Genomic DNA, 20,995 nt, shown 5'->3' on the forward strand with positions numbered 1-20,995 from the left:
AGTACACAAGCAGTACACATGTAGTAGTACACAAAATCGAGGTGCATATCCCCGATTGTAGTCAGCTCAGTTCCTGTAGTGTAGTGGTTATCACGTTCGCCTAACACGCGAAAGGTCCCCGGTTCGAAACCGGGCGGGAACAAACTGCACTTCTTAGTGTTTCAGTTCACGTTATATCAAACAAAATGGGTTTAAGACCCATATATTATATCTGCATATGTACAGCGCAGTGACTGTAATTAAAATGCAGGAGTTCACTCAACGGACAAGCAAAATATGCTTGGTTGTGAAAATTTGATATTTTGGTGGACGTTAATGCCTAGGAAAAAAATAACCCCATACGACAGACTTATTCAAACAAAATATGCAATTTGATATTTCTAAATTCAAACGCTTTTTGATAAAAGTTTCTATCTATAAAAGCAGTACTGGCTTTTATCACAAGATGGCGACAAAACCTTGCATTTGCAAAACATGGCAAGTACTCCACTCCCATCTTTAGTTTTAGACCTAACGCCCATGTGAAAAACAAATTCATTTCTGAATAAACAGCATTACACAGTATGTACTTCTGATTAGTTCTTACCATCTGAAACACCACTCGACCTGTCTTGCTCAAAATTAAGTGTTAACACAACAGCAGGTCACGAGCTCGGCCATATCTGTTAGTCTAAAATGGCAATAAAATACGTCTTAACACAAGTTATTTCGTAAAGCATATAATATGACTGTAACCAAATGATAAACTAAAACAGCATATTAGAAAAACGAGTTAACAAACTACTGCAAAAAAAAAAAACATATATATATATATATATATATATATATATATATATATATATATATATATATATATATATATAGAGAGAGAGAGAGAGAGAGAGAGAGATTGAGCAAACCAGCAACAGGTCATGATCCACATAAGCTCTTGAAATTTTACAATTTTTTTCGCCTCTGGAGTGAAACAAACCTAACAAAACATATATCAAATAGAAGATAAAAGCAAGAGGAGGAATATTAAGAATTGTTTTTATTAATATTAATATTAAGGCAACTGGGAAACACCAAGGCAGTGCAATCGGGAGGAGAACTGGACAAAACAGAAGATACTGGAATCAATTCACATCCAAATAACAGGCAAGACTGAGTCTCCATCTACACTGCATTTACTGTAAAAGACTGTTGCAAATTAGTGAAACAGAACTAAAGAAAAAGAAAGCTATTTCTTGGTTGAGTGAAATATATTGAATAATATAGAAAATAGCATAAAAACTAGCAGCAGTCTGACAGTGACAGATAAAAAGTGACAGTTAGAGAAAACCGAACCAAACCAAAACAATGGAATCCACTGCAGGGGAGCCCCTCACCCACTCCATCACATACCTACAGACGATCAAGAACGCAAAGGACAAGAAAGCCTTTAAATACAGCCTGCTGAAGAACAGCCCAGAGACTCTAATGGCAGACGTTTCACAAAAAGGGGACAGAGCCATCATCACTAATCTGCTCCTCTACACAACAGACTGTAATGTTTGGCGCAAGATTATCTGTCAATATTACAAAAGTTATAGAAAACTAGGCATCTGTAATGGCAGACAAATTCAAATTTATGAGGAAAACGACACTAACAAGGCATTTCTAACTGTAAATATCTACCATAATGGAACCATAATGTTCCAGGGGACTGAAGCATGTCTCAGCTCTGTCCAGGCAAACTTTACCAGCCTAAAAGCTCTGGCAGAGACCGAGAAACAAACACAAGGAGCTGCAGGAGACAGTGAAGCCCAGAGCTCAAGGGAGGGGCAGGAGGGGACGGAGCCTAACACTGGTGACTGCGACTCACAGCTGGAGCAGTCTGTCACTCAGATCGGAAACAGTCTCTCCCTACAAGAGGTAGAGCTGGTGGAGCTCAGGGAACTAACACTCTCCTATGCAACATCCAGTGAGTGCTTACAACACCTGGAAACTAAACTCAGTCACCTCACACGAGACTTTGAAGCAAGTGTTAAGGAGTTAAGAGGAGAGATACGAAAACTGCAGCAGGACAGAGAGACCCTGAGTAAAGAACTGAGAACAGCCAGGGAGGAGCTGCTGCTCAGAGAGGGAGAAATACAACGCCTGAGAGAACAGACAGAGAGCCTCACACACACCTGCAAGCAGCAGCAGCCCAGCTCTCCCACCAGCCAGACAGCAGCATCCCACACTCTGACACCAAAGTCCAGCACTCCAGCAGCAACACCACCACCGACGTCACAGGCAGAGGCCTCTGAAGGCCCCCAAGAGCAAGAAAATGCCCTTCAGAATGCAGAAGTCATCATCTTAATTGATTTAAATGGTAAGTTCATCAATGAAAAACAGCTCTTTCCTGGCCACAAAACATTAAAACTCTGGCGCCCAAAAACAGATAATGCCCTACAACAACTGAACAGGAAAAATCTGGGTGAACCCAGCCACATCATCATCCATGTGGGCACGAATGACCTGAGGGCACAACAAGAGCGAGTGGCAGAATCAGTGACACGGGTGGCCATTAAAGCAACACAAACCTTCCCAACTTCAAAAGTAGTTATCTCCACCATCCTACCAAGATCAGACGTCCATCCTCACACCATACAAAGAGTAAACACAGACATCTCCCGTAGATGTGCTGAAATGCCAAACGTTCACCTGGCACATCATCCCACACTGGACCTCAACCACCTCCATGACCACGTCCACCTCCATAAAGACAGTGTTCATATGTTTGCAAAAACCCTTAAAGATGTGGCCCTGGGTTGAACCCCTGGCAGCCTCCCAAAGAATGCCAGAGCAGCCACTACCCCTCCACCAGCGAGACATATTATTCACGCAGCACCACAAAACATCGTCTCTCCACACTCAACTGAGCCCTACACTACAGCCCCTACCCAGAGACCTGCACCCTATCACCAACTCACTGTACCCCCGGCCTGGGCCTCGCCACCCACATCCTGGACCCCACCGCCCAAGGCCTGGACCTCCACACCCTGCTCTCTACCACTATCAGCAACACCCTGCGCCACAGGACCCTTTCTTCTGGCACCACAACCACAGAAGACCCAGAGCAGCTCCAGCGAGGAACAACAGCATCTCAGTAGAACTTACTTGACTGCAGCCGTCTTCTCTCGTCTGCCATAAATGCAAGAAGTTTGGCATCTTAAATGAGCCAATTCAAGTACACAGGTAATACACAAGTAGTACAAAAAACCGAAGTGCATATCCCCATTTAAACTCAGCTTAGTTCCTGTAGTGTAGTGGTTATCACGTTCGCCTCACACGCGAAAGGTCCCCGGTTCGAAACCGGGCGGGAACAAACTGCACTTCTTAGTGTTTCATTTCACGTTATATCAAACAAAATGGGTTTAAAAGTTTGGCATCTTAAAGGAGCCAATTCAAGTACACAAGTAGTATACTAGTACACAAGCAGTACACATGTAGTAGTACACAAAATCGAGGTGCATATCCCCGATTGTAGTCAGCTCAGTTCCTGTAGTGTAGTGGTTATCACGTTCGCCTAACACGCGAAAGGTCCCCGGTTCGAAACCGGGCGGGAACAAACTGCACTTCTTAGTGTTTCAGTTCACGTTATATCAAACAAAATGGGTTTAAGACCCATATATTATATCTGCATATGTACAGCGCAGTGACTGTAATTAAAATGCAGGAGTTCACTCAACGGACAAGCAAAATATGCTTGGTTGTGAAAATTTGATATTTTGGTGGACGTTAATGCCTAGGAAAAAAATAACCCCATACGACAGACTTATTCAAACAAAATATGCAATTTGATATTTCTAAATTCAAACGCTTTTTGATAAAAGTTTCTATCTATAAAAGCAGTACTGGCTTTTATCACAAGATGGCGACAAAACCTTGCATTTGCAAAACATGGCAAGTACTCCACTCCCATCTTTAGTTTTAGACCTAACGCCCATGTGAAAAACAAATTCATTTCTGAATAAACAGCATTACACAGTATGTACTTCTGATTAGTTCTTACCATCTGAAACACCACTCGACCTGTCTTGCTCAAAATTAAGTGTTAACACAACAGCAGGTCACGAGCTCGGCCATATCTGTTAGTCTAAAATGGCAATAAAATACGTCTTAACACAAGTTATTTCGTAAAGCATATAATATGACTGTAACCAAATGATAAACTAAAACAGCATATTAGAAAAACGAGTTAACAAACTACTGCAAAAAAAAAAACATATATATATATATATATATATATATATATATATATATATATATATATATATATATATATATATAGAGAGAGAGAGAGAGAGAGAGAGAGAGATTGAGCAAACCAGCAACAGGTCATGATCCACATAAGCTCTTGAAATTTTACAATTTTTTTCGCCTCTGGAGTGAAACAAACCTAACAAAACATATATCAAATAGAAGATAAAAGCAAGAGGAGGAATATTAAGAATTGTTTTTATTAATATTAATATTAAGGCAACTGGGAAACACCAAGGCAGTGCAATCGGGAGGAGAACTGGACAAAACAGAAGATACTGGAATCAATTCACATCCAAATAACAGGCAAGACTGAGTCTCCATCTACACTGCATTTACTGTAAAAGACTGTTGCAAATTAGTGAAACAGAACTAAAGAAAAAGAAAGCTATTTCTTGGTTGAGTGAAATATATTGAATAATATAGAAAATAGCATAAAAACTAGCAGCAGTCTGACAGTGACAGATAAAAAGTGACAGTTAGAGAAAACCGAACCAAACCAAAACAATGGAATCCACTGCAGGGGAGCCCCTCACCCACTCCATCACATACCTACAGACGATCAAGAACGCAAAGGACAAGAAAGCCTTTAAATACAGCCTGCTGAAGAACAGCCCAGAGACTCTAATGGCAGACGTTTCACAAAAAGGGGACAGAGCCATCATCACTAATCTGCTCCTCTACACAACAGACTGTAATGTTTGGCGCAAGATTATCTGTCAATATTACAAAAGTTATAGAAAACTAGGCATCTGTAATGGCAGACAAATTCAAATTTATGAGGAAAACGACACTAACAAGGCATTTCTAACTGTAAATATCTACCATAATGGAACCATAATGTTCCAGGGGACTGAAGCATGTCTCAGCTCTGTCCAGGCAAACTTTACCAGCCTAAAAGCTCTGGCAGAGACCGAGAAACAAACACAAGGAGCTGCAGGAGACAGTGAAGCCCAGAGCTCAAGGGAGGGGCAGGAGGGGACGGAGCCTAACACTGGTGACTGCGACTCACAGCTGGAGCAGCCTGTCACTCAGATCGGAAACAGTCTCTCCCTACAAGAGGTAGAGCTGGTGGAGCTCAGGGAACTAACACTCTCCTATGCAACATCCAGTGAGTGCTTACAACACCTGGAAACTAAACTCAGTCACCTCACACGAGACTTTGAAGCAAGTGTTAAGGAGTTAAGAGGAGAGATACGAAAACTGCAGCAGGACAGAGAGACCCTGAGTAAAGAACTGAGAACAGCCAGGGAGGAGCTGCTGCTCAGAGAGGGAGAAATACAACGCCTGAGAGAACAGACAGAGAGCCTCACACACACCTGCAAGCAGCAGCAGCCCAGCTCTCCCACCAGCCAGACAGCAGCATCCCACACTCTGACACCAAAGTCCAGCACTCCAGCAGCAACACCACCACCGACGTCACAGGCAGAGGCCTCTGAAGGCCCCCAAGAGCAAGAAAATGCCCTTCAGAATGCAGAAGTCATCATCTTAATTGATTTAAATGGTAAGTTCATCAATGAAAAACAGCTCTTTCCTGGCCACAAAACATTAAAACTCTGGCGCCCAAAAACAGATAATGCCCTACAACAACTGAACAGGAAAAATCTGGGTGAACCCAGCCACATCATCATCCATGTGGGCACGAATGACCTGAGGGCACAACAAGAGCGAGTGGCAGAATCAGTGACACGGGTGGCCATTAAAGCAACACAAACCTTCCCAACTTCAAAAGTAGTTATCTCCACCATCCTACCAAGATCAGACGTCCATCCTCACACCATACAAAGAGTAAACACAGACATCTCCCGTAGATGTGCTGAAATGCCAAACGTTCACCTGGCACATCATCCCACACTGGACCTCAACCACCTCCATGACCACGTCCACCTCCATAAAGACAGTGTTCATATGTTTGCAAAAACCCTTAAAGATGTGGCCCTGGGTTGAACCCCTGGCAGCCTCCCAAAGAATGCCAGAGCAGCCACTACCCCTCCACCAGCGAGACATATTATTCACGCAGCACCACAAAACATCGTCTCTCCACACTCAACTGAGCCCTACACTACAGCCCCTACCCAGAGACCTGCACCCTATCACCAACTCACTGTACCCCCGGCCTGGGCCTCGCCACCCACATCCTGGACCCCACCGCCCAAGGCCTGGACCTCCACACCCTGCTCTCTACCACTATCAGCAACACCCTGCGCCACAGGACCCTTTCTTCTGGCACCACAACCACAGAAGACCCAGAGCAGCTCCAGCGAGGAACAACAGCATCTCAGTAGAACTTACTTGACTGCAGCCGTCTTCTCTCGTCTGCCATAAATGCAAGAAGTTTGGCATCTTAAATGAGCCAATTCAAGTACACAGGTAATACACAAGTAGTACAAAAAACCGAAGTGCATATCCCCATTTAAACTCAGCTTAGTTCCTGTAGTGTAGTGGTTATCACGTTCGCCTCACACGCGAAAGGTCCCCGGTTCGAAACCGGGCGGGAACAAACTGCACTTCTTAGTGTTTCATTTCACGTTATATCAAACAAAATGGGTTTAAAAGTTTGGCATCTTAAAGGAGCCAATTCAAGTACACAAGTAGTATACTAGTACACAAGCAGTACACATGTAGTAGTACACAAAATCGAGGTGCATATCCCCGATTGTGGTCAGCTCAGTTCCCGTAGTGTAGTGGTTATCACGTTCGCCTAACACGCGAAAGGTCCCCGGTTCGAAACCGGGCGGGAACAAACTGCACTTCTTAGTGTTTCAGTTCACGTTATATCAAACAAAATGGGTTTAAGACCCATATATTATATCTGCATATGTACAGCGCAGTGACTGTAATTAAAATGCAGGAGTTCACTCAACGGACAAGCAAAATATGCTTGGTTGTGAAAATTTGATATTTTGGTGGACGTTAATGCCTAGGAAAAAAATAACCCCATACGACAGACTTATTCAAACAAAATATGCAATTTGATATTTCTAAATTCAAACGCTTTTTGATAAAAGTTTCTATCTATAAAAGCAGTACTGGCTTTTATCACAAGATGGCGACAAAACCTTGCATTTGCAAAACATGGCAAGTACTCCACTCCCATCTTTAGTTTTAGACCTAACGCCCATGTGAAAAACAAATTCATTTCTGAATAAACAGCATTACACAGTATGTACTTCTGATTAGTTCTTACCATCTGAAACACCACTCGACCTGTCTTGCTCAAAATTAAGTGTTAACACAACAGCAGGTCACGAGCTCGGCCATATCTGTTAGTCTAAAATGGCAATAAAATACGTCTTAACACAAGTTATTTCGTAAAGCATATAATATGACTGTAACCAAATGATAAACTAAAACAGCATATTAGAAAAACGAGTTAACAAACTACTGCAAAAAAAAAACATATATATATATATATATATATATATATATATATATATATATATATATATATATATATATATATATAAATAGAGAGAGAGAGAGAGAGAGAGAGAGATTGAGCAAACCAGCAACAGGTCATGATCCACATAAGCTCTTGAAATTTTACAATTTTTTTCGCCTCTGGAGTGAAACAAACCTAACAAAACATATATCAAATAGAAGATAAAAGCAAGAGGAGGAATATTAAGAATTGTTTTTATTAATATTAATATTAAGGCAACTGGGAAACACCAAGGCAGTGCAATCGGGAGGAGAACTGGACAAAACAGAAGATACTGGAATCAATTCACATCCAAATAACAGGCAAGACTGAGTCTCCATCTACACTGCATTTACTGTAAAAGACTGTTGCAAATTAGTGAAACAGAACTAAAGAAAAAGAAAGCTATTTCTTGGTTGAGTGAAATATATTGAATAATATAGAAAATAGCATAAAAACTAGCAGCAGTCTGACAGTGACAGATAAAAAGTGACAGTTAGAGAAAACCGAACCAAACCAAAACAATGGAATCCACTGCAGGGGAGCCCCTCACCCACTCCATCACATACCTACAGACGATCAAGAACGCAAAGGACAAGAAAGCCTTTAAATACAGCCTGCTGAAGAACAGCCCAGAGACTCTAATGGCAGACGTTTCACAAAAAGGGGACAGAGCCATCATCACTAATCTGCTCCTCTACACAACAGACTGTAATGTTTGGCGCAAGATTATCTGTCAATATTACAAAAGTTATAGAAAACTAGGCATCTGTAATGGCAGACAAATTCAAATTTATGAGGAAAACGACACTAACAAGGCATTTCTAACTGTAAATATCTACCATAATGGAACCATAATGTTCCAGGGGACTGAAGCATGTCTCAGCTCTGTCCAGGCAAACTTTACCAGCCTAAAAGCTCTGGCAGAGACCGAGAAACAAACACAAGGAGCTGCAGGAGACAGTGAAGCCCAGAGCTCAAGGGAGGGGCAGGAGGGGACGGAGCCTAACACTGGTGACTGCGACTCACAGCTGGAGCAGCCTGTCACTCAGATCGGAAACAGTCTCTCCCTACAAGAGGTAGAGCTGGTGGAGCTCAGGGAACTAACACTCTCCTATGCAACATCCAGTGAGTGCTTACAACACCTGGAAACTAAACTCAGTCACCTCACACGAGACTTTGAAGCAAGTGTTAAGGAGTTAAGAGGAGAGATACGAAAACTGCAGCAGGACAGAGAGACCCTGAGTAAAGAACTGAGAACAGCCAGGGAGGAGCTGCTGCTCAGAGAGGGAGAAATACAACGCCTGAGAGAACAGACAGAGAGCCTCACACACACCTGCAAGCAGCAGCAGCCCAGCTCTCCCACCAGCCAGACAGCAGCATCCCACACTCTGACACCAAAGTCCAGCACTCCAGCAGCAACACCACCACCGACGTCACAGGCAGAGGCCTCTGAAGGCCCCCAAGAGCAAGAAAATGCCCTTCAGAATGCAGAAGTCATCATCTTAATTGATTTAAATGGTAAGTTCATCAATGAAAAACAGCTCTTTCCTGGCCACAAAACATTAAAACTCTGGCGCCCAAAAACAGATAATGCCCTACAACAACTGAACAGGAAAAATCTGGGTGAACCCAGCCACATCATCATCCATGTGGGCACGAATGACCTGAGGGCACAACAAGAGCGAGTGGCAGAATCAGTGACACGGGTGGCCATTAAAGCAACACAAACCTTCCCAACTTCAAAAGTAGTTATCTCCACCATCCTACCAAGATCAGACGTCCATCCTCACACCATACAAAGAGTAAACACAGACATCTCCCGTAGATGTGCTGAAATGCCAAACGTTCACCTGGCACATCATCCCACACTGGACCTCAACCACCTCCATGACCACGTCCACCTCCATAAAGACAGTGTTCATATGTTTGCAAAAACCCTTAAAGATGTGGCCCTGGGTTGAACCCCTGGCAGCCTCCCAAAGAATGCCAGAGCAGCCACTACCCCTCCACCAGCGAGACATATTATTCACGCAGCACCACAAAACATCGTCTCTCCACACTCAACTGAGCCCTACACTACAGCCCCTACCCAGAGACCTGCACCCTATCACCAACTCACTGTACCCCCGGCCTGGGCCTCGCCACCCACATCCTGGACCCCACCGCCCAAGGCCTGGACCTCCACACCCTGCTCTCTACCACTATCAGCAACACCCTGCGCCACAGGACCCTTTCTTCTGGCACCACAACCACAGAAGACCCAGAGCAGCTCCAGCGAGGAACAACAGCATCTCAGTAGAACTTACTTGACTGCAGCCGTCTTCTCTCGTCTGCCATAAATGCAAGAAGTTTGGCATCTTAAATGAGCCAATTCAAGTACACAGGTAATACACAAGTAGTACAAAAAACCGAAGTGCATATCCCCATTTAAACTCAGCTTAGTTCCTGTAGTGTAGTGGTTATCACGTTCGCCTCACACGCGAAAGGTCCCCGGTTCGAAACCGGGCGGGAACAAACTGCACTTCTTAGTGTTTCATTTCACGTTATATCAAACAAAATGGGTTTAAAAGTTTGGCATCTTAAAGGAGCCAATTCAAGTACACAAGTAGTATACTAGTACACAAGCAGTACACATGTAGTAGTACACAAAATCGAGGTGCATATCCCCGATTGTGGTCAGCTCAGTTCCTGTAGTGTAGTGGTTATCACGTTCGCCTAACACGCGAAAGGTCCCCGGTTCGAAACCGGGCGGGAACAAACTGCACTTCTTAGTGTTTCAGTTCACGTTATATCAAACAAAATGGGTTTAAGACCCATATATTATATCTGCATATGTACAGCGCAGTGACTGTAATTAAAATGCAGGAGTTCACTCAACGGACAAGCAAAATATGCTTGGTTGTGAAAATTTGATATTTTGGTGGACGTTAATGCCTAGGAAAAAAATAACCCCATACGACAGACTTATTCAAACAAAATATGCAATTTGATATTTCTAAATTCAAACGCTTTTTGATAAAAGTTTCTATCTATAAAAGCAGTACTGGCTTTTATCACAAGATGGCGACAAAACCTTGCATTTGCAAAACATGGCAAGTACTCCACTCCCATCTTTAGTTTTAGACCTAACGCCCATGTGAAAAACAAATTCATTTCTGAATAAACAGCATTACACAGTATGTACTTCTGATTAGTTCTTACCATCTGAAACACCACTCGACCTGTCTTGCTCAAAATTAAGTGTTAACACAACAGCAGGTCACGAGCTCGGCCATATCTGTTAGTCTAAAATGGCAATAAAATACGTCTTAACACAAGTTATTTCGTAAAGCATATAATATGACTGTAACCAAATGATAAACTAAAACAGCATATTAGAAAAACGAGTTAACAAACTACTGCAAAAAAAAAACATATATATATATATATATATATATATATATATATATATATATATATATATATATATATATATATATAGAGAGAGAGAGAGAGAGAGAGAGAGATTGAGCAAACCAGCAACAGGTCATGATCCACATAAGCTCTTGAAATTTTACAATTTTTTTCGCCTCTGGAGTGAAACAAACCTAACAAAACATATATCAAATAGAAGATAAAAGCAAGAGGAGGAATATTAAGAATTGTTTTTATTAATATTAATATTAAGGCAACTGGGAAACACCAAGGCAGTGCAATCGGGAGGAGAACTGGACAAAACAGAAGATACTGGAATCAATTCACATCCAAATAACAGGCAAGACTGAGTCTCCATCTACACTGCATTTACTGTAAAAGACTGTTGCAAATTAGTGAAACAGAACTAAAGAAAAAGAAAGCTATTTCTTGGTTGAGTGAAATATATTGAATAATATAGAAAATAGCATAAAAACTAGCAGCAGTCTGACAGTGACAGATAAAAAGTGACAGTTAGAGAAAACCGAACCAAACCAAAACAATGGAATCCACTGCAGGGGAGCCCCTCACCCACTCCATCACATACCTACAGACGATCAAGAACGCAAAGGACAAGAAAGCCTTTAAATACAGCCTGCTGAAGAACAGCCCAGAGACTCTAATGGCAGACGTTTCACAAAAAGGGGACAGAGCCATCATCACTAATCTGCTCCTCTACACAACAGACTGTAATGTTTGGCGCAAGATTATCTGTCAATATTACAAAAGTTATAGAAAACTAGGCATCTGTAATGGCAGACAAATTCAAATTTATGAGGAAAACGACACTAACAAGGCATTTCTAACTGTAAATATCTACCATAATGGAACCATAATGTTCCAGGGGACTGAAGCATGTCTCAGCTCTGTCCAGGCAAACTTTACCAGCCTAAAAGCTCTGGCAGAGACCGAGAAACAAACACAAGGAGCTGCAGGAGACAGTGAAGCCCAGAGCTCAAGGGAGGGGCAGGAGGGGACGGAGCCTAACACTGGTGACTGCGACTCACAGCTGGAGCAGCCTGTCACTCAGATCGGAAACAGTCTCTCCCTACAAGAGGTAGAGCTGGTGGAGCTCAGGGAACTAACACTCTCCTATGCAACATCCAGTGAGTGCTTACAACACCTGGAAACTAAACTCAGTCACCTCACACGAGACTTTGAAGCAAGTGTTAAGGAGTTAAGAGGAGAGATACGAAAACTGCAGCAGGACAGAGAGACCCTGAGTAAAGAACTGAGAACAGCCAGGGAGGAGCTGCTGCTCAGAGAGGGAGAAATACAACGCCTGAGAGAACAGACAGAGAGCCTCACACACACCTGCAAGCAGCAGCAGCCCAGCTCTCCCACCAGCCAGACAGCAGCATCCCACACTCTGACACCAAAGTCCAGCACTCCAGCAGCAACACCACCACCGACGTCACAGGCAGAGGCCTCTGAAGGCCCCCAAGAGCAAGAAAATGCCCTTCAGAATGCAGAAGTCATCATCTTAATTGATTTAAATGGTAAGTTCATCAATGAAAAACAGCTCTTTCCTGGCCACAAAACATTAAAACTCTGGCGCCCAAAAACAGATAATGCCCTACAACAACTGAACAGGAAAAATCTGGGTGAACCCAGCCACATCATCATCCATGTGGGCACGAATGACCTGAGGGCACAACAAGAGCGAGTGGCAGAATCAGTGACACGGGTGGCCATTAAAGCAACACAAACCTTCCCAACTTCAAAAGTAGTTATCTCCACCATCCTACCAAGATCAGACGTCCATCCTCACACCATACAAAGAGTAAACACAGACATCTCCCGTAGATGTGCTGAAATGCCAAACGTTCACCTGGCACATCATCCCACACTGGACCTCAACCACCTCCATGACCACGTCCACCTCCATAAAGACAGTGTTCATATGTTTGCAAAAACCCTTAAAGATGTGGCCCTGGGTTGAACCCCTGGCAGCCTCCCAAAGAATGCCAGAGCAGCCACTACCCCTCCACCAGCGAGACATATTATTCACGCAGCACCACAAAACATCGTCTCTCCACACTCAACTGAGCCCTACACTACAGCCCCTACCCAGAGACCTGCACCCTATCACCAACTCACTGTACCCCCGGCCTGGGCCTCGCCACCCACATCCTGGACCCCACCGCCCAAGGCCTGGACCTCCACACCCTGCTCTCTACCACTATCAGCAACACCCTGCGCCACAGGACCCTTTCTTCTGGCACCACAACCACAGAAGACCCAGAGCAGCTCCAGCGAGGAACAACAGCATCTCAGTAGAACTTACTTGACTGCAGCCGTCTTCTCTCGTCTGCCATAAATGCAAGAAGTTTGGCATCTTAAATGAGCCAATTCAAGTACACAGGTAATACACAAGTAGTACAAAAAACCGAAGTGCATATCCCCATTTAAACTCAGCTTAGTTCCTGTAGTGTAGTGGTTATCACGTTCGCCTCACACGCGAAAGGTCCCCGGTTCGAAACCGGGCGGGAACAAACTGCACTTCTTAGTGTTTCATTTCACGTTATATCAAACAAAATGGGTTTAAAAGTTTGGCATCTTAAAGGAGCCAATTCAAGTACACAAGTAGTATACAAGCAGTACACATGTAGTAGTACACAAAATCGAGGTGCATATCCCCGATTGTGGTCAGCTCAGTTCCTGTAGTGTAGTGGTTATCACGTTCGCCTAACACGCGAAAGGTCCCCGGTTCGAAACCGGGCGGGAACAAACTGCACTTCTTAGTGTTTCAGTTCACGTTATATCAAACAAAATGGGTTTAAGACCCATATATTATATCTGCATATGTACAGCGCAGTGACTGTAATTAAAATGCAGGAGTTCACTCAACGGACAAGCAAAATATGCTTGGTTGTGAAAATTTGATATTTTGGTGGACGTTAATGCCTAGGAAAAAAATAACCCCATACGACAGACTTATTCAAACAAAATATGCAATTTGATATTTCTAAATTCAAACGCTTTTTGATAAAAGTTTCTATCTATAAAAGCAGTACTGGCTTTTATCACAAGATGGCGACAAAACCTTGCATTTGCAAAACATGGCAAGTACTCCACTCCCATCTTTAGTTTTAGACCTAACGCCCATGTGAAAAACAAATTCATTTCTGAATAAACAGCATTACACAGTATGTACTTCTGATTAGTTCTTACCATCTGAAACACCACTCGACCTGTCTTGCTCAAAATTAAGTGTTAACACAACAGCAGGTCACGAGCTCGGCCATATCTGTTAGTCTAAAATGGCAATAAAATACGTCTTAACACAAGTTATTTCGTAAAGCATATAATATGACTGTAACCAAATGATAAACTAAAACAGCATATTAGAAAAACGAGTTAACAAACTACTGCAAAAAAAAAACATATATATATATATATATATATATATATATATATATATATATATATATATATATATATATAGAGAGAGAGAGAGAGAGAGAGAGAGATTGAGCAAACCAGCAACAGGTCATGATCCACATAAGCTCTTGAAATTTTACAATTTTTTTCGCCTCTGGAGTGAAACAAACCTAACAAAACATATATCAAATAGAAGATAAAAGCAAGAGGAGGAATATTAAGAATTGTTTTTATTAATATTAATATTAAGGCAACTGGGAAACACCAAGGCAGTGCAATCGGGAGGAGAACTGGACAAAACAGAAGATACTGGAATCAATTCACATCCAAATAACAGGCAAGACTGAGTCTCCATCTACACTGCATTTACTGTAAAAGACTGTTGCAAATTAGTGAAACAGAACTAAAGAAAAAGAAAGCTATTTCTTGGTTGAGTGAAATATATTGAATAATATAGAAAATAGCATAAAAACTAGCAGCAGTCTGACAGTGACAGATAAAAAGTGACAGTTAGAGAAAACCGAACCAAACCAAAACAATGGAATCCACTGCAGGGGAGCCCCTCACCCACTCCATCACATACCTACAGACGATCAAGAACGCAAAGGACAAGAAAGCCTTTAAATACAGCCTGCTGAAGAACAGCCCAGAGACTCTAATGGCAGACGTTTCACAAAAAGGGGACAGAGCCATCATCACTAATCTGCTCCTCTACACAACAGACTGTAATGTTTGGCGCAAGATTATCTGTCAATATTACAAAAGTTATAGAAAACTAGGCATCTGTAATGGCAGACAAATTCAAATTTATGAGGAAAACGACACTAACAAGGCATTTCTAACTGTAAATATCTACCATAATGGAACCATAATGTTCCAGGGGACTGAAGCATGTCTCAGCTCTGTCCAGGCAAACTTTACCAGCCTAAAAGCTCTGGCAGAGACCGAGAAACAAACACAAGGAGCTGCAGGAGACAGTGAAGCCCAGAGCTCAAGGGAGGGGCAGGAGGGGACGGAGCCTAACACTGGTGACTGCGACTCACAGCTGGAGCAGCCTGTCACTCAGATCGGAAACAGTCTCTCCCTACAAGAGGTAGAGCTGGTGGAGCTCAGGGAACTAACACTCTCCTATGCAACATCCAGTGAGTGCTTACAACACCTGGAAACTAAACTCAGTCACCTCACACGAGACTTTGAAGCAAGTGTTAAGGAGTTAAGAGGAGAGATACGAAAACTGCAGCAGGACAGAGAGACCCTGAGTAAAGAACTGAGAACAGCCAGGGAGGAGCTGCTGCTCAGAGAGGGAGAAATACAACGCCTGAGAGAACAGACAGAGAGCCTCACACACACCTGCAAGCAGCAGCAGCCCAGCTCTCCCACCAGCCAGACAGCAGCATCCCACACTCTGACACCAAAGTCCAGCACTCCAGCAGCAACACCACCACCGACGTCACAGGCAGAGGCCTCTGAAGGCCCCCAAGAGCAAGAAAATGCCCTTCAGAATGCAGAAGTCATCATCTTAATTGATTTAAATGGTAAGTTCATCAATGAAAAACAGCTCTTTCCTGGCCACAAAACATTAAAACTCTGGCGCCCAAAAACAGATAATGCCCTACAACAACTGAACAGGAAAAATCTGGGTGAACCCAGCCACATCATCATCCATGTGGGCACGAATGACCTGAGGGCACAACAAGAGCGAGTGGCAGAATCAGTGACACGGGTGGCCATTAAAGCAACACAAACCTTCCCAACTTCAAAAGTAGTTATCTCCACCATCCTACCAAGATCAGACGTCCATCCTCACACCATACAAAGAGTAAACACAGACATCTCCCGTAGATGTGCTGAAATGCCAAACGTTCACCTGGCACATCATCCCACACTGGACCTCAACCACCTCCATGACCACGTCCACCTCCATAAAGACAGTGTTCATATGTTTGCAAAAACCCTTAAAGATGTGGCCCTGGGTTGAACCCCTGGCAGCCTCCCAAAGAATGCCAGAGCAGCCACTACCCCTCCACCAGCGAGACATATTATTCACGCAGCACCACAAAACATCGTCTCTCCACACTCAACTGAGCCCTACACTACAGCCCCTACCCAGAGACCTGCACCCTATCACCAACTCACTGTACCCCCGGCCTGGGCCTCGCCACCCACATCCTGGACCCCACCGCCCAAGGCCTGGACCTCCACACCCTGCTCTCTACCACTATCAGCAACACCCTGCGCCACAGGACCCTTTCTTCTGGCACCACAACCACAGAAGACCCAGAGCAGCTCCAGCGAGGAACAACAGCATCTCAGTAGAACTTACTTGACTGCAGCCGTCTTCTCTCGTCTGCCATAAATGCAAGAAGTTTGGCATCTTAAATGAGCCAATTCAAGTACACAGGTAATACACAAGTAGTACAAAAAACCGAAGTGCATATCCCCATTTAAACTCAGCTTAGTTCCTGTAGTGTAGTGGTTATCACGTTCGCCTCACACGCGAAAGGTCCCCGGTTCGAAACCGGGCGGGAACAAACTGCACTTCTTAGTGTTTCATTTCACGTTATATCAAACAAAATGGGTTTAAAAGTTTGGCATCTTAAAGGAGCCAATTCAAGTACACAAGTAGTATACATAGCAGTACACATGTAGTAGTACACAAAATCGAGGTGCATATCCCCGATTGTGGTCAGCTCAGTTCCCGTAGTGTAGTGGTTATCACGTTCGCCTAACACGCGAAAGGTCCCCGGTTCGAAACCGGGCGGGAACAAACTGCACTTCTTAGTGTTTCAGTTCACGTTATATCAAACAAAATGGGTTTAAGACCCATATATTATATCTGCATATGTACAGCGCAGTGACTGTAATTAAAATGCAGGAGTTCACTCAACGGACAAGCAAAATATGCTTGGTTGTGAAAATTTGATATTTTGGTGGACGTTAATGCCTAGGAAAAAAATAACCCCATACGACAGACTTATTCAAACAAAATATGCAATTTGATATTTCTAAATTCAAACGCTTTTTGATAAAAGTTTCTATCTATAAAAGCAGTACTGGCTTTTATCACAAGATGGCGACAAAACCTTGCATTTGCAAAACATGGCAAGTACTCCACTCCCATCTTTAGTTTTAGACCTAACGCCCATGTGAAAAACAAATTCATTTCTGAATAAACAGCATTACACAGTATGTACTTCTGATTAGTTCTTACCATCTGAAACACCACTCGACCTGTCTTGCTCAAAATTAAGTGTTAACACAACAGCAGGTCACGAGCTCGGCCATATCTGTTAGTCTAAAATGGCAATAAAATACGTCTTAACACAAGTTATTTCGTAAAGCATATAATATGACTGTAACCAAATGATAAACTAAAACAGCATATTAGAAAAACGAGTTAACAAACTACTGCAAAAAAAAAAACATATATATATATATATATATATATATATATATATATATATATATATATATATATATATATATATAGATAGAGAGAGAGAGAGAGAGAGAGAGAGATTGAGCAAACCAGCAACAGGTCATGATCCACATAAGCTCTTGAAATTTTACAATTTTTTTCGCCTCTGGAGTGAAACAAACCTAACAAAACATATATCAAATAGAAGATAAAAGCAAGAGGAGGAATATTAAGAATTGTTTTTATTAATATTAATATTAAGGCAACTGGGAAACACCAAGGCAGTGCAATCGGGAGGAGAACTGGACAAAACAGAAGATACTGGAATCAATTCACATCCAAATAACAGGCAAGACTGAGTCTCCATCTACACTGCATTTACTGTAAAAGACTGTTGCAAATTAGTGAAACAGAACTAAAGAAAAAGAAAGCTATTTCTTGGTTGAGTGAAATATATTGAATAATATAGAAAATAGCATAAAAACTAGCAGCAGTCTGACAGTGACAGATAAAAAGTGACAGTTAGAGAAAACCGAACCAAACCAAAACAATGGAATCCACTGCAGGGGAGCCCCTCACCCACTCCATCACATACCTACAGACGATCAAGAACGCAAAGGACAAGAAAGCCTTTAAATACAGCCTGCTGAAGAACAGCCCAGAGACTCTAATGGCAGACGTTTCACAAAAAGGGGACAGAGCCATCATCACTAATCTGCTCCTCTACACAACAGACTGTAATGTTTGGCGCAAGATTATCTGTCAATATTACAAAAGTTATAGAAAACTAGGCATCTGTAATGGCAGACAAATTCAAATTTATGAGGAAAACGACACTAACAAGGCATTTCTAACTGTAAATATCTACCATAATGGAACCATAATGTTCCAGGGGACTGAAGCATGTCTCAGCTCTGTCCAGGCAAACTTTACCAGCCTAAAAGCTCTGGCAGAGACCGAGAAACAAACACAAGGAGCTGCAGGAGACAGTGAAGCCCAGAGCTCAAGGGAGGGGCAGGAGGGGACGGAGCCTAACACTGGTGACTGCGACTCACAGCTGGAGCAGCCTGTCACTCAGATCGGAAACAGTCTCTCCCTACAAGAGGTAGAGCTGGTGGAGCTCAGGGAACTAACACTCTCCTATGCAACATCCAGTGAGTGCTTACAACACCTGGAAACTAAACTCAGTCACCTCACACGAGACTTTGAAGCAAGTGTTAAGGAGTTAAGAGGAGAGATACGAAAACTGCAGCAGGACAGAGAGACCCTGAGTAAAGAACTGAGAACAGCCAGGGAGGAGCTGCTGCTCAGAGAGGGAGAAATACAACGCCTGAGAGAACAGACAGAGAGCCTCACACACACCTGCAAGCAGCAGCAGCCCAGCTCTCCCACCAGCCAGACAGCAGCATCCCACACTCTGACACCAAAGTCCAGCACTCCAGCAGCAACACCACCACCGACGTCACAGGCAGAGGCCTCTGAAGGCCCCCAAGAGCAAGAAAATGCCCTTCAGAATGCAGAAGTCATCATCTTAATTGATTTAAATGGTAAGTTCATCAATGAAAAACAGCTCTTTCCTGGCCACAAAACATTAAAACTCTGGCGCCCAAAAACAGATAATGCCCTACAACAACTGAACAGGAAAAATCTGGGTGAACCCAGCCACATCATCATCCATGTGGGCACGAATGACCTGAGGGCACAACAAGAGCGAGTGGCAGAATCAGTGACACGGGTGGCCATTAAAGCAACACAAACCTTCCCAACTTCAAAAGTAGTTATCTCCACCATCCTACCAAGATCAGACGTCCATCCTCACACCATACAAAGAGTAAACACAGACATCTCCCGTAGATGTGCTGAAATGCCAAACGTTCACCTGGCACATCATCCCACACTGGACCTCAACCACCTCCATGACCACGTCCACCTCCATAAAGACAGTGTTCATATGTTTGCAAAAACCCTTAAAGATGTGGCCCTGGGTTGAACCCCTGGCAGCCTCCCAAAGAATGCCAGAGCAGCCACTACCCCTCCGCCAGCGAGACATATTATTCACGCAGCACCACAAAACATCGTCTCTCCACACTCAACTGAGCCCTACACTACAGCCCCTACCCAGAGACCTGCACCCTATCACCAACTCACTGTACCCCCGGCCTGGGCCTCGCCACCCACATCCTGGACCCCACCGCCCAAGGCCTGGACCTCCACACCCTGCTCTCTACCACTATCAGCAACACCCTGCGCCACAGGACCCTTTCTTCTGGCACCACAACCACAGAAGACCCAGAGCAGCTCCAGCGAGGAACAACAGCATCTCAGTAGAACTTACTTGACTGCAGCCGTCTTCTCTCGTCTGCCATAAATGCAAGAAGTTTGGCATCTTAAATGAGCCAATTCAAGTACACAGGTAATACACAAGTAGTACAAAAAACCGAAGTGCATATCCCCATTTAAACTCAGCTTAGTTCCTGTAGTGTAGTGGTTATCACGTTCGCCTCACACGCGAAAGGTCCCCGGTTCGAAACCGGGCGGGAACAAACTGCACTTCTTAGTGTTTCATTTCACGTTATATCAAACAAAATGGGTTTAAAAGTTTGGCATCTTAAAGGAGCCAATTCAAGTACACAAGTAGTATACAAGCAGTACACATGTAGTAGTACACAAAATCGAGGTGCATATCCCCGATTGTGGTCAGCTCAGTTCCTGTAGTGTAGTGGTTATCACGTTCGCCTAACACGCGAAAGGTCCCCGGTTCGAAACCGGGCGGGAACAAACTGCACTTCTTAGTGTTTCAGTTCACGTTATATCAAACAAAATGGGTTTAAGACCCATATATTATATCTGCATATGTACAGCGCAGTGACTGTAATTAAAATGCAGGAGTTCACTCAACGGACAAGCAAAATATGCTTGGTTGTGAAAATTTGATATTTTGGTGGACGTTAATGCCTAGGAAAAAAATAACCCCATACGACAGACTTATTCAAACAAAATATGCAATTTGATATTTCTAAATTCAAACGCTTTTTGATAAAAGTTTCTAT

The 20,995-nt window shown here is 43.2% G+C and overlaps 13 non-coding genes across 13 annotated transcripts; all 13 read left to right on the forward strand.

Annotated features, from left to right (window-relative positions):
* The first annotated feature begins 69 nt into the window (after positions 1-69).
* On the forward strand, positions 70-142 carry trnav-aac (transfer RNA valine (anticodon AAC)). The gene has a single exon. It is a non-coding gene; the product is annotated as a tRNA-Val (tRNA).
* Positions 143-3,258: 3,116 nt separating this feature from the next.
* Positions 3,259-3,331, forward strand: trnav-cac (transfer RNA valine (anticodon CAC)). Its single transcript has one exon. It is a non-coding gene; the product is annotated as a tRNA-Val (tRNA).
* A 170-nt stretch (positions 3,332-3,501) lies between these two features.
* trnav-aac (transfer RNA valine (anticodon AAC)) lies at positions 3,502-3,574 on the forward strand. The gene has a single exon. It is a non-coding gene; the product is annotated as a tRNA-Val (tRNA).
* A 3,119-nt stretch (positions 3,575-6,693) lies between these two features.
* On the forward strand, positions 6,694-6,766 carry trnav-cac (transfer RNA valine (anticodon CAC)). The gene has a single exon. It is a non-coding gene; the product is annotated as a tRNA-Val (tRNA).
* Positions 6,767-6,936: 170 nt separating this feature from the next.
* On the forward strand, positions 6,937-7,009 carry trnav-aac (transfer RNA valine (anticodon AAC)). Its single transcript has one exon. It is a non-coding gene; the product is annotated as a tRNA-Val (tRNA).
* Positions 7,010-10,131: 3,122 nt separating this feature from the next.
* Positions 10,132-10,204, forward strand: trnav-cac (transfer RNA valine (anticodon CAC)). Its single transcript has one exon. It is a non-coding gene; the product is annotated as a tRNA-Val (tRNA).
* Positions 10,205-10,374: 170 nt separating this feature from the next.
* Positions 10,375-10,447, forward strand: trnav-aac (transfer RNA valine (anticodon AAC)). The gene has a single exon. It is a non-coding gene; the product is annotated as a tRNA-Val (tRNA).
* A 3,118-nt stretch (positions 10,448-13,565) lies between these two features.
* trnav-cac (transfer RNA valine (anticodon CAC)) lies at positions 13,566-13,638 on the forward strand. Its single transcript has one exon. It is a non-coding gene; the product is annotated as a tRNA-Val (tRNA).
* Positions 13,639-13,800: 162 nt separating this feature from the next.
* Positions 13,801-13,873, forward strand: trnav-aac (transfer RNA valine (anticodon AAC)). Its single transcript has one exon. It is a non-coding gene; the product is annotated as a tRNA-Val (tRNA).
* Positions 13,874-16,985: 3,112 nt separating this feature from the next.
* trnav-cac (transfer RNA valine (anticodon CAC)) lies at positions 16,986-17,058 on the forward strand. Its single transcript has one exon. It is a non-coding gene; the product is annotated as a tRNA-Val (tRNA).
* Positions 17,059-17,221: 163 nt separating this feature from the next.
* On the forward strand, positions 17,222-17,294 carry trnav-aac (transfer RNA valine (anticodon AAC)). The gene has a single exon. It is a non-coding gene; the product is annotated as a tRNA-Val (tRNA).
* A 3,121-nt stretch (positions 17,295-20,415) lies between these two features.
* trnav-cac (transfer RNA valine (anticodon CAC)) lies at positions 20,416-20,488 on the forward strand. The gene has a single exon. It is a non-coding gene; the product is annotated as a tRNA-Val (tRNA).
* A 162-nt stretch (positions 20,489-20,650) lies between these two features.
* On the forward strand, positions 20,651-20,723 carry trnav-aac (transfer RNA valine (anticodon AAC)). Its single transcript has one exon. It is a non-coding gene; the product is annotated as a tRNA-Val (tRNA).
* Positions 20,724-20,995: the final 272 nt, after the last annotated feature.

The sequence above is a fragment of the Myxocyprinus asiaticus genome, chromosome 31 (genome assembly GCF_019703515.2).
Source record: "Myxocyprinus asiaticus isolate MX2 ecotype Aquarium Trade chromosome 31, UBuf_Myxa_2, whole genome shotgun sequence".
In the NCBI taxonomy this organism is placed as follows: Eukaryota; Metazoa; Chordata; class Actinopteri; order Cypriniformes; family Catostomidae; genus Myxocyprinus; species Myxocyprinus asiaticus.